The sequence below is a fragment of the Dasypus novemcinctus genome, chromosome 4 (assembly GCF_030445035.2).
Source record: "Dasypus novemcinctus isolate mDasNov1 chromosome 4, mDasNov1.1.hap2, whole genome shotgun sequence".
Lineage (NCBI taxonomy): Eukaryota > Metazoa > Chordata > Mammalia > Cingulata > Dasypodidae > Dasypus > Dasypus novemcinctus.
In genome coordinates this window covers 112,129,007-112,142,254 of record NC_080676.1, presented here as the reverse complement: position 1 = coordinate 112,142,254, position 13,248 = coordinate 112,129,007, and positions in this window count along the sequence as shown.

Genomic DNA, 13,248 nt, shown 5'->3' with positions numbered 1-13,248 from the left:
TTTGCAGATGCCATGATCCTATACATAGAAAGCCCTGAGAGGTGTACAACAAAGCTTCTATAACTCATAAATGAGTTTAGTAAAGTCGCGGGTTATAAGATCAATGTGCAAAAATCAGAAGCATTTCTGTACACCAATAATGAGCAACCTCAAGAGGAAATCAAGAAACAAATACCATTTACAACAGTCATAAAAAAATCAAATACCTAGGAATAAATTTAACTAAAGATGTAAAAAAAAATTTACACAGAGAACTACACAACACTGTTCAAGGAAATAAAAGAAGACCTAAATAAATGGAAGAATATTTCCTGTTCATGGATAGGAAGACTAAATATTATTAAGATGTCTAGCCTACCAAAACTAATCTACACATTCAATGCAATCCCAATAAAAATCAACACAGCATTCTTTAATGAACTAGAAAACAAAGCTGTGAAATTTATTTGGAAAAGAAAGAGGCCCAGAATAGCAAAAGAGATATTGAAAAAGAAACACGAAATTGGAGGAATCACACTACCTGACTTCAAAACATACTACAAAGCTACAGTAGTGAAAACAGCATGGTATTGGCACAAGGATAGACACACAGACCAATGTAACTGAATTGAGAGTTCTGATATAGATCCTCATATATATAGTCATATAGTATTCAATAAAGCCACCAAACCATCTCAACTGGGAGAGGATGGCCTATTCAACAAATGGTGCTTAGAGAACTGGATATCCATATGTAAAAGAATTAAAGAGGGTTACCAACTCATATCTTATACAAAAATCAACTCAGGATGGATCAAAGACCTAAATGTAAGAGCCAAGACTATAAAGACTTTGGAAAGCAGTGGAGAGAAGCATCCTCAGGACCTTATAATAGGAAATGGCTTCATGAACTTCACACCAAAAGCACGAGCAGCAAAAAAACAAATAGATCAATGGGACTTTCTCAAAATTAAAGCCTTCTGCACCTCAAAGAAGTTTGTCAAGAAAGTGAAAAGCAACCATACACAATTTGAGAAAACATTTGGTAACCATATATCTGATAGGAGACTTATAAACTGCATATATAAAGAACTCCAATATCTCAAAAATAAAAAGACAAACAACCCATTAAAAAATGGGAAAAAGATTTAAACAGACAATTCTCCAAAGAAGAAATACAAATGGCTAAAAAGCACATGAAAAAAATGCTCCAAATATCTAGCTATTAGGGAAATGCAAATCAAAACTAGAATGAGATACCATCTTACTCCCATAAGATTGGCAGCCATGAAAAAAACAGAAGACTACAAATGCTGGAGAGGATGTGGAGGAATGGGAACACTCATCCACTGCTGGTGGGAATGCAGAAGGATCCAGCCATTCTGGAGGATAGTTTGATGGTTTCTCAATAAACTAGCTATAGATTTACCATATGACCCAGCAATTCCACTGCTGGGTATATACCCAGTAGAACTGAAAACAAGGACACAAATCGATATATGCACACCAATGTTCATAGCAGCATTGTTCACTATTGCCAAAATTTGGAATCAACCCAAATGGTCATCAACAGATGAATGGATAAATAAAACGTGGTATATACATACAATGGAATACTACTCACCTTTAAGAATGAATACACTACAAACACACGTGATAACATGGATGAATCTTGAGAACCTTATGTTGAGTGAAGCAACCCAGGCATTGAAGGACAAATACTACATGACCTCAATGATACGAAATAAGTAAACCAAGCTGCCTCAGAGAACTAGAGACAGGATGATCGGCTTAAAGGAAATTGGGGGATAGAGGAAAGATGTAAGCTGACACCTATATGGGTGAAATCTATGATAAGCTGGAGGTAAGTATTTGTACAAGGAAGGGATAAAATGAGGGTATAGGGTTACATTTGGGTGGGGCTTTGTTGGCTTGAGGGGGGCTGGGGATGGGAGGATGGGTGATATTGCCCAAGAAATTGGGGGCGGGTGGGGGAACATATGAACATAGGAGATTGTAAGGTATTTGGTTGAGAGTATAATGCTGAGAAAACTTTTTCAAAAATATAATTAGGAAGGCTACCTGTTTAAGATGCTTAAAGGGGATAATCTCATGCAGGACAGGTTCCAAGGCAGTGTGTGAGTGCTCATTTTGCCATAGTGAGCTATATCATTGGATAGAGACCCATATAATGAGAGTGAAGGTATACCCACATCCTGAGGAGGACTGATCTTCTGAAATAGAGGGAATTGTATCTCTCAAGAGAAATGGTGGCTCCCAGTGCATTAGGGCAGTTGAGCATGTCAAGTTGAGCATGTTTCAAGTATCTCTGAACATGGCTCTTCAAGCAATGAAGACTGACTGTCACTGTGGGCCCTAAGGAGAGGGGGAAAGAAGTATTGAATAGATGGAATCAATTCAATATATGTAATTCAATATTGTAACTGTGTGGTCAATAGAAGTGTTCCACAAGATTATGCAAGGATGGATATAAGACATGTTAAATTTTACCAAAAATATATAGGGACTGATAGACTAAAATGTAAATCACAATGTAAAACATGAGATAACTAAAAATTTAGAAATTTTTATAGTCTAAAATATAAACCCAAATGTTGCCTTGTTTGAAAGCTATTGTCTCAGTATCTGTACATCAGTTTCAGTAAATATAATATGAATATGTAAAAAGATTATTGCTGTGGAAGGGAAAAGGTTTTTATGTTGGATATGTGTGAGTACTGTATATTGTATATATGAATTACTGTGATCTAAAACTTTTGTGAAGATAAGCTTAATAATTAGGGGAAAAAAGAAAAAGAAAGGACTTGGACACTGAGGAAAACACAAGAAGTTGCCTTGCCAATTTGCATACAGGGCAATACTTATTGCAGTGATGGAAGGCTAAACATCAAAAACAAAGCTTTTGCATTTTTAATTTTTTTGATACCCCAATTTATTTTTACCTTAATTTTTCTAAATTAATATATATTCTATATCTAACCTTTAAACTCATTGCTACATTCCATTTTACTATTAATGGAAACTTTAAACTCATTGCTACATTCCATTTTACTATTAATGGAACCTGGCAATATATTTGGCTTCATTTTTAAAGAAGTTTTGGATCACAGAGAGGTTCAACAATGCCAGGGAAGGAATATTGGTGTGGGATGTTATTGACAGGGGACACATGGTTGGCAGGGAGTCCTCCAGGCCATATATCCAGGGTACATAAAAATGTTTGGATATTTTCATAGTAGTTACAATTAAAAACAACAACTGAGGGAGTGCTGAGTTCCTAGCCAGGGGAGCTCTATCACAGTCCCTAAAGAAACAGCAACAATCCCCCAGGTGCAATAGCTAGGACCAGAAAAGAAAGAAGGTTCAACAATGAGCCCTTGATACTAATGACTATGTTTGTAAGCCTGTGCACCTGAAATAAGAACAAGGCCTAGAGCTGCAGGGTGCCTAAGAGTTACCTCCTGAGAGCCTCCGTGTTGCTCAAATGTGGCTAGTCTCAAAGCCAAACTCAGCATGTAAATGCATTGCCTTCCCCCCAGCGTGGGTCATGACTCCCAGAGATGAGCTTCCCTGGTGCCAAGGGATTACTACCAAGTACCAGCTGATGATGTAACTAGAAAATGACCTTGAATAAAAGGGTCAACTCAGACCAGCAGAATATCCCAGTCTATATATAATATCAGGAGTTAAAAATGCTTTTTGACCTGAAGAAAAGGGGGAAATGGAAAGGACATATGAGTTTATATGGCTATGAGTCTCCAAAAGAGCTGGGAGGTTATCAGAGGGGTGGCCCTTATGCACACCTTAGCACAGTCCCAAAAACAGATTAAGTAGATACAACCCCAGGTATTGGTTCTCCTGAGGGCTACAGAGACCCACAGGTTCTATAGTCATGGCAGATGGAGTTCAGTGCCATGTCAGTTGGCCCTACTTTGGAGTTTGTGCTTCTGTGTGATAGAGCTACGCTCAGATGTGATCTTTCTCCACAAGCCTCTCCTGTTACTTTTACTAGATCTGTAATTGGTCCTGGGGTTTAATGTATACCCAGGGGACCTGAATCTCTGGATTGGCCATGTGATAGCCAGGCCCTGAGCCTCAACAGACTCACTACTCCTACACTCTGGTTTTTTGGACTTACCCCACTCAGCTAACATGGAGGTGCAGAAACTCATCCACCACACTAGGGAGCCAAGAGTGCCTACAACTGAAAGCAGGAGAATTGCATCCAGCATCCATGTGGAATCTAAGCCCCCTCTTAATATAGATGTGGAGTGGACACAACCATTCTAAGGTCCACAGGATGGAGGAATAGAGTATGGTTTAGAGTGGATTTACTGATATTCTATTCATGAACTATTGTGATTTGTAATCGAAGAAAATGTGACATTGGTGTGGAGAAAGTGGCCATGGTGGCTGCTGTGGGTAGGGAGTGGAAGGAAGAGATATGATGTAGGGGCATTTTCGGGGGTTGAGGTTGTCCTGGGTGGTGCTGCAGGGACAGTTACCAGACATTGTATGGCCCACTGGATGGAATGTGGGAGAGTATGGGCTAGGGAGTGGATCATTGACCATGAGGTGCAGGGGTGCTCAGAGATGTATTCACCAAGTGCAATGAATGTCTCATGATGATGGAGAAGGTTGTTGTTATGGGGGGAGGAGTGGGGCAATGGGGTGAGGGTATATGGGGAACTCATATTTTTTTAATATAACATTAAAAAAGAAATAAAGACCAAAAAAATTATATGAGAGAAAATTTTCCTCCTACACTTATCTTTAATTATTGAAGCTTATTAATGAGTATGAAAATGGCTTAATTAATGTAAATACCATATTAGCTTGGTCATTTTGCCACACCTGATGATTTCCTTGAAACTACTATTGCAATCTGAAGCTGAGAAGCAAGCAAGTCATAAGCTGTGATGACACAAAGTCAGTATTTGTTGTCATACACATCGATACAGAGTGATAATGTCTAGTCCCTGAGGCAGTCCTACATTGAGATAAAAAAAAAAAAGAGCTTAGTTTGTTGCATTATTTCCTCCTTGTTCATTTTTTTGAAGATTTTATAATTGAGAACTTAACTTAATTGGCCTTAAGTGGGAGGTTAAAAGATAGGTTAAACTGTCCAGGCTCCCTTCTACCTTAGATAACTCAGAAACAATGTCTGTATATGCTCCCAGTAGGATTTCCCAACTCAGTTGCAGATCCCCTGCCAACAGTTGCTCAAAAAAGACTCACCACATATCTACGGTAAACATTGTTTAATGGCACTGTAAAATATAATCTCATACAGAATAAAAATATTTTATGAAATAATGCTTTCTTTCATATTACATCTTTCATTTATATTGTTAAATAATTCACTCATATCTTCCATCTAAAATTTATTTTTCAGTTCCACTGATGCATGGTTTAGTCAAAATACTTATTAGTATTTGAGAAAAGATGATTGTGAAACTGAATATTTCTTTAACAAAAGCAACAAATGAAGATGTACCAATGATAAAAATATTTTTAAATCCTTGTCCTTTATAGCTACTATCCAATTGTTTTCATGTAGAAAAATTTCCAGCTTTAACTCCATTTATATTATATTGACCTTAACTTTTCTCAATAAGTTAACTTACTCTATGGCATCCCTGTGTTGGTTGTAATGAATAAAGGAGTGAAGAGATATTAATAGTTCCTTTGAGCAACTTCTAGTAGTGAAAAATAAATTTTATGTTAATTAATATACAGGGAAAAACAATGTCAGTTGCTATTATTTACTAAGCATTTAGTCCCTAAAGCAACCAAAGAAAAACTTACAGAGTCATTGCTCAACTAGTCTTTAATGAATGAGAAGGAGTTTGTCAAGTAAAAAAGCAAAAAGAGAACATACTAGATATAAAGGATGTGTGGAAAGACTGTATGATAAGAAGGCATAGTGAAAAATAAATTTTATGTTAATTAATATACAGGGAAAAACAATGTCAGTTGCTATTATTTACTAAGCATTTAGTCCCTAAAGCAACCAAAGAAAAACTTACAGAGTCATTGCTCAACTAGTCTTTAATGAATGAGAAGGAGTTTGTCAAGTAAAAAAGCAAAAAGAGAACATACTAGATATAAAGGATGTGTGGAAAGACTGTATGATAAGAAGGCGTATGATTCATGTGAAGTACTTTATGAAATTCCCCATCATGGGACTATAAAGTGTAAAGGATAGAATGTTAGAAAATGAAGTTGAACAGTGTTTTAGTTTGCTAAAATCTGCCAAAAGCATTGTACCAGAAATGAGTTGGACAATGGAAATTAGTTAACTTATAGGCTTAAAGTTCTGAGGCCATGAAAAATGTCTGCATCAAGGCTTCATTAGGCAATGCTTTTTCTCCAAAGAATGGCTAAGTACAATCATAGACTTCTGTCACATGGGAAGGCAATGGGGGTCTCAGCCTTCTGCTCTGGGCTCTGTAGCTTTCAACTTCAGACTGCTCCATCTTTGCCTGTCTCTCTGAACTCCTCTGTTTCTGTGGTTTCCTCTCTCCATATTAATTCTGTTCATAAAGGTCTCTGGTAAAAGTACTCCCATTGCCATGAAGAGAAATTGGAAGGAAAACAGGAGTCACAGGTCCCAAACAATTCCAAAATCCTGCAGGGCATACTCTATTAGATTTTAAGTTCTGAGAGTCATCTATGGAACCACGGTTTCTTGTACTTGAGGTCTGATGGAGTAGCAGCCCCACACTTTCCAAGGACTTGTCCAGTGATGAAGTTCTCATCTCTACCCTCATTGAGAATCTGGGTGTGATGAACTCTGGGCCTCACCCTGTGAAATCAGACTCACCCCAATATCTGAAGCACAGGTTCAAACTCCTCAGAACAGATGGGTGGGAGCAGACTCTCCCCATTACCTGGGACAAAACAGGTTTTTCCCTCTCTGAAGCCAGGGGCAGTAGCACTCTTCTTGAGCAATGAGGCAGAACCTCTTCCCTTTCAAGTATTGAGGCAAATCCACCCTTTCCACATACATAGCTGGGTCTGCTCTCTTGGCCTAAGAAGATGTCTTCAGTCCAGACCTTAGCTTCCATGATTTTGGCTTTGAGGTAATTTTTACTTCAATCTGTCCCTATTCTGTTCCTTTTAGTCTAGGTTGACAGTGGTTCCATTCAGACAGGTCTCACAAAAATCTTGTTCATTTCTCATGCATCACAAAGGGGTCCTAGACTTCAGACAATAAGACTTTCCAAAGATCCTTTCTGGATAAATGAATTTCCAATCCTGACTTGTAATGAAATGGCTCAGTAAGTTCCATGTTCAGTTAATTCTTCACATAGGGTACTCTTCTCTGGGAATTCATTTTCTAGAAGCTCAAAATTTTCCAAGTCATCAAATTCTGTTTGTTTGTTTGTTTGTTTGTTTGTTTGTGTCCCAAAGAGTTCAGTTCTCAGTTTATCAGTTTCTTCTCACATTTTAATATAAGCTGCAAGGAGAAGCCAGGCTGCATTTTCCACATTTAGTTCGGAAATTTCCTCAGTTAAATATCCAAGCTCATCACTTTCAAATTCTCATTTCCACCTAAATTTGGTACTCAATTTTGCCATATTCTTTGCCACTTTAAAACAATAAATGCCATTCTTCCAGTTTGGATTAACACATTCATCATTTCTGAGTAAAGCCTCCTTGGAAGTACCTAACATTCATATTTCTACTGACAGTCTTTCAGAAGTAATCTAGTCCTTTTTTTCAAGCATCTCACAATTCTTCCCAACTCTACTTATTAGCCAATTAAGAAGGTTTTTGTTTGTTTGGTTGGTTGGTTTTGTTTTTGTGTTAGCATTTTTGTTATTTGCAATCTCAGCACCCTATTGTTCTGGTACCAAAATCTGTAGAAATTTATTAAAAGTTGCTGAAAGCAATATAGGAGAAATGTGTTGACTTTTACAATGGGGATTTACTAACTTATAAGCTTACAGTTCTGAGACCATGAAAAAGTCCAAATCAAGGCTTTATAAGGTTACTCTTTCCCCTAAAAAGCAGGTCTAGTGGACCGTGGACTTCTGTCTCATGGGAGGGCACACTGTGGAGTCTGAGGTTCTCTGCTTTTTCCCTCCAGCTCTATTGATTTCAGTTTCTGGCTACTCCATCTGTGGCTTTCTTTCTCAGCTTCTGTGGGTTCCTCTCTGAGCTCCTGTGTTTCCATGACTCCCTCTTTATTTTTCCCATTTATAAAGGACTTCAGTAAGAGGACTAAGACTCACAATTGTTCAGGCCCTACTGAGTTAATCTAATCAAAAGGAAGTTTCCATCTGCAATTATTTATACCCACAGGAATGGATTAGCTCAAAATCATGATCTTGGGTAGTCCAGAGATTCAAGTCTCCTGAGTATGGACCATCCCTAGTGCCAACCACAAGTTCAGTAAAAGTGACAGAAGAGGCATGTGTAGAAAAGTCACATCCGACAGCTCTGTCACACTCAGGAGCACAAATTCCAAAGTAGGGCCCTCTGACATGGCATAGAGTTCTAAATCCATCTGCCATGACTATATACCCTGTGGATCTCTGTAACCTTCAGGAGAACTAGTACCTAGGGTTGTATCTACTTTAACTTTTTCTGGCATCCTGCTGAAGTGTGTGTAAGTGTGACCCCTCTGATGACCTCCCAACTCTTTTTGGAAGACTCTTAGCCATATCAACTCATTTGTCTTTGCCATTTCTGGTCAAAGTCTTTGCCAAACTGGTCAAAGAGCAGTTTTTAACACTTGATCCAACATGTAGGCTGAGATATTCTGCTGGTTTGAGTTGACCCTTTTATTTGAGGTCTCTTTCTAGTTGCTTCTCCAGTTAGTTATTGGTAGTAATCTCTCAGCACTAGGGAGGCTCATCTCCAGGAGTCATGTCCCATGTTGGGGGGAAGGTAATGCATTTACATAAAGAGTGGCCACATTTGAGCAACAGGGAGGCTCTCAAGAGGTAATTCTTAGGGACCCTACAGCTCTAAACGTAGTTCATATTTCAGGCACACAGGCTCCTAAGCATAGTCAACAGAATCAAGGGCTCATTATTGGACCATCCTTCCTTGTTGATCTTTGCTGTTGCACTTGGGGGATTATTGTTGTTCTTTTGGGGAATGTGATAGAGATCCCCTGGGTGGGAACTCAGCACTCCCTCAGTTGATGTTTGTAACTGTAACTACTATAAAAATACCCTACATATATCCTAATATATTTATGTTCCCTATTTACATGGCCTGGAGAATTCCCCCACACCCATGTGCCCCCCATTAACAATATCCCACACCAGAGTTCCTCCCCTGCCATAGTTTAACCTCTCTATGGCCCAAAACTTCTTCAACAATGAATCTTAATATATTGCCAAATTCAATTAATAGGAAATTGAAATAAAGGGATGGGTTTAAAGTTTAGAAATAGAATACATAGTAATTTAGCCAGCTGGGCCTGAGCCTTCAGCAGAGTGGTGCCTCCTACTCTCTGTTTTGTTGGTCTTACTCAGATCAGCTAACAGGAAGATGAGGATGGTCAACCATCACCCGAGAGAATCAAGAGTGCCTAAAACTGTAAGCAGAGAAATTGAATCCGTCATCCATGTGGAATCTAAGCCCTGTCTTGATCTAGAGGTGGAGGGGACATCGCCATTCCAGGGTCCACCGAATGGAGGAATAAAATATAGACTAGAGTGGACTTACTGTTATTCTACTATAAAACTATTGTGAAGAGTAATAGAAGAAATTTTAGCATCGAGGTGGAGAAAGTGGCCATAGTATTTGCTGAGGGCAGGGAGAAGGTAGAAGAGATGTGATGTGGGGGCATTTTTAGGATTTTGAGTTGCCTTAATGATATTGCAGGGTCAGATGCTGGACTTTATATATCCTGCCATAACCCACTGAATGTACTGGGGGAAAGTACGAACTACAGAGTAAACTATTATCTATGTAGTGCAGTAGTACCCCAAAATGTATTCACCAAGTGCAATGAGTGTGCCGCAATGATGAGGGAGGTTGTTGGTGTGGGAGGAGTGGGGTGGGGGTTTGGGGAGTATACAGGAACCTCATATTTTTAGTGTAACTTTTTTTGTGTGATGTATATATCTTCAAAAAATACAATTTACAAAACTGACTTGGTAGGGACTGGGGAGGGGGTTATATGGGAACCTCTTATGTTTCTTGCTTTTTTATGTTTTTTAATGTAACATTCCTTGTGATCTATTAAAATTAATTAAAAAAATTTTTTTAAACTTTTTAAAAAATTAAAAAATGAACACATGTGCGACGGCTTGCTCGGTCGGTAGAGGTGGGGTCTGGCTGCAGACGAGGGGTCGGTCCAGCTTTGGATGAGGGGTCGGTCCCGCTTGGGATGAGGGGTCGGTCTGGCAGCAGACGAGGGGTCAGTCTCACAGGGGTTGCGCGGTTCGGCTGACGGGGTCGCTCGGCAAAGCAGGCAACGAACTGAGGACAAGGGAGGCCAGGCCCTTGTCGGGGGCTCTCAGGACTGGAGGGTGCACGGCAGAAAAACTACCGCAGAAACAAGGTAAACACGCAAGTCCAACTTTATTGAGGGAGAGGCAACAGTTTTATAGGGGCTGGGGAAGGCTGATTGGTTGAAGCCACGCCCTGTTCTGATTGGTTGCCGGCGAAAGGTCAGTGGGTGGTACTGGATGGGGGAGGGGTGGTGGTTAGGGATTGGCTGTTGCTGTTGCTGGGGGAAGGGGCAGGGTTTAGGGAATGGTGGCTGCTGTTGCTGGGGTGGAGGGCAGACTTGAGTTTCCCACCCACGCCTGGCTGTTGCTGCTGTCGGGGGAAGGGAAGAGGGTAGACTGGATTTTTCCGCCCTGCGCCTGCGCAGGGAGAAAGAAGGCATCGTGCAGCACTATCTGGGAGGAGGGGCAGCCACGGAAGCATGGCTGCTGAGAAGGGGAGACCCGAGGGCACTCTGCGCCCATGCCGAGCTTCCTTCAGGGGTGGCGGTGGGCCCAACCAACCACCCTATTACAGGGGCAGTGGTTTGGAATAGGCCTACCACGGCCGCTGCCCCCCGCCAGGTCAGCAAACCACATTTCAGCCCGAGGGGTGACCGCATTTCCCCCTTCTTTTCAAATAAGGGCCAGGATGGCAGCAGTAGCAAGTAGCCGAGGCCCAAGAGGCAGCAAGCAATGAGGGAAGCGGGGCTGAAGAGGGAGGTGGGTAAGACGGGGATATAACTGTACAATTTGGGGGGCGGTATCTGGTCGTTGCAAACAAGGGTGGCCAAAGTCCAATTCTCGTTGATCTCAGGCGGCTATAAGGTCCATATGCTGTTAAAAGTCCAGGATGACAGTGCGTTACAGGTAGTTGATCTCTTCTTGGTGGCGAAGAGCGGCAGAGGCAGACTGTGTGATGGTCTGGAGGATCGCAGCTGTGAGGACAAGTTGCGTCAGGGCACCAGCAGTGGTGGTGGTGGCAGCGTCGGGAGTGGTGGAGACGTAGGCGAGGACAACAAGAAGGCCAAAGTCTCCATGGGCACGAGAGAGGCCGATGTTAATGGGGCGGGCTGACATGGGGCAGCCCAATCTTGAGAGCGCAGAGATGGGAGCCGAGGTGCGCGGTGAGATGAGGGGTCGGAGCTGATGGGACTCCGACGGTGGTCACGGGTCAAAGGAAGGCCCCGATGAGGGGAAGGCGGAACGATGAGCAGTGGAGCAAGGCAAAGGGGAGCAAGCGTGGAGGGGAGGAGGCAGAGGTGAAGGCAGGGGTGGGGGTGCTCAGGCACGTGCTCTGAGAGTTTTTTTGGCGCCTCTTAATCATAGCGGGTCGGTATAAGCCCCCGACATGGAAGGAGAAAGCCATCCAGCGATTCTCCCAGACCGCCGTGGATCGTATGAAGTCACCAAGGTTCAGGAGCAGCAATGCAGAGCGAAAAGATAGGGGTGAGAAGAGAGAAGGGCATAGGGCTGTGGTAGGGTTACTTCAGACGTGCAAGCGTGCGCTCCCGAGAATTCCAAGGCTCCTCTTAATCATAGCGGGTCAGTATAAGCCCCCAACATGGAAGGAGAAAGCCATCCAGCGATTCTCCCAGACTGCCGTGGATTGTATGAGGTAGTCAAGGCTCAGGTAGCAGCAATGTTGCATGAGAGAAGCCCCACGGTGAGAAGAGAGGGGGGGGGCTGCCAGGTTATGGAGTGAGGCTGTGGTGGGGTTGCTTTGCCCCACGTTGGGTGCCAGCTGCGGCGGCTTGCTCGGTCGGTAGAGGTGGGGTCTGGCTGCGGACAAGGGGTCGGTCCCACTTGGGACGAGGGGTCGGTCCCGCTTGGGACGAGAGGTCGGTCCGGCAGCAGACGAGGGGTCGGTCTCACAGGGGTTGCGCGGTTTGGCTGACAGGGTCGCCCGGCAAAGCCGGCGACGAGGGGGTCGTCTGGAGAAGCAGGCGACGAACTGGGGAAAAGGGAGGCCAGGCCCTTGTCGGGGGCTCTCAGGACTGGAGGGCGCATGGCAGAAGAACTACCGCGGAGACAAGGTAAACACGCAAGTCCACTTTATTGAGGGAGAGGCAACAGTTTTATAGGGGCTGGGGAAGGCTGATTGGTCGAAGCCACGCCCTGTTCTGATTGGTTGCCGGCGAAAGGTCAGTGGGCGGTACTGGATGGGGGAGGGGTGGTGATTAGGGATTGGCTGTCGCTGTTGCTGGGGGAAGTGGCAGGGTTTAGTGATTGGTGGCTGCTGTTGCTGGGGTAGAGGGCAGACTGGAGTTTCCCACCCACGCCTGGCTGTTGCTGCTGTCCGGGGGAGGGAAAAGGGCAGACTGGATTTTTCCGCCCACACCTGGCTGTTGCTGCTGTCAGGGGAGGGGAAAAGGGCAGACTGGATTTTTCCGCCCTGCACCTGCGTAGGGAGAAAGAAGAAGAAGGGTGCCGCCCCACAGGCATCATGTGGCGCCATCCGGGAGGAGGGGCGGCTGCGGAAGCATGGCTGCCGAGAAGGGGAGACCCAAGGGCACTCTGCGCCCATGCCGAGCTCCCTTCAGTGGTGGCGGTGAGTCCGACCAGCCACCCTATTATGGGGGCAGCAGCTTGGCCTGCCGCGGCTGCTCCCCCGCCAGGCCAGCAAACCACACTTCAGCCCGAGGGGTGACCGCACACATGATCTTTTCTGGATTCAAAAAAAAAAGCCTCAGACATCCACAAACAGTATTATGAAGGAACACTGTGATTTCTACTAAGAAATGAATGACAGAATAATGTCATCTTTTAACCCAAATAAATAGAAATTTAATGA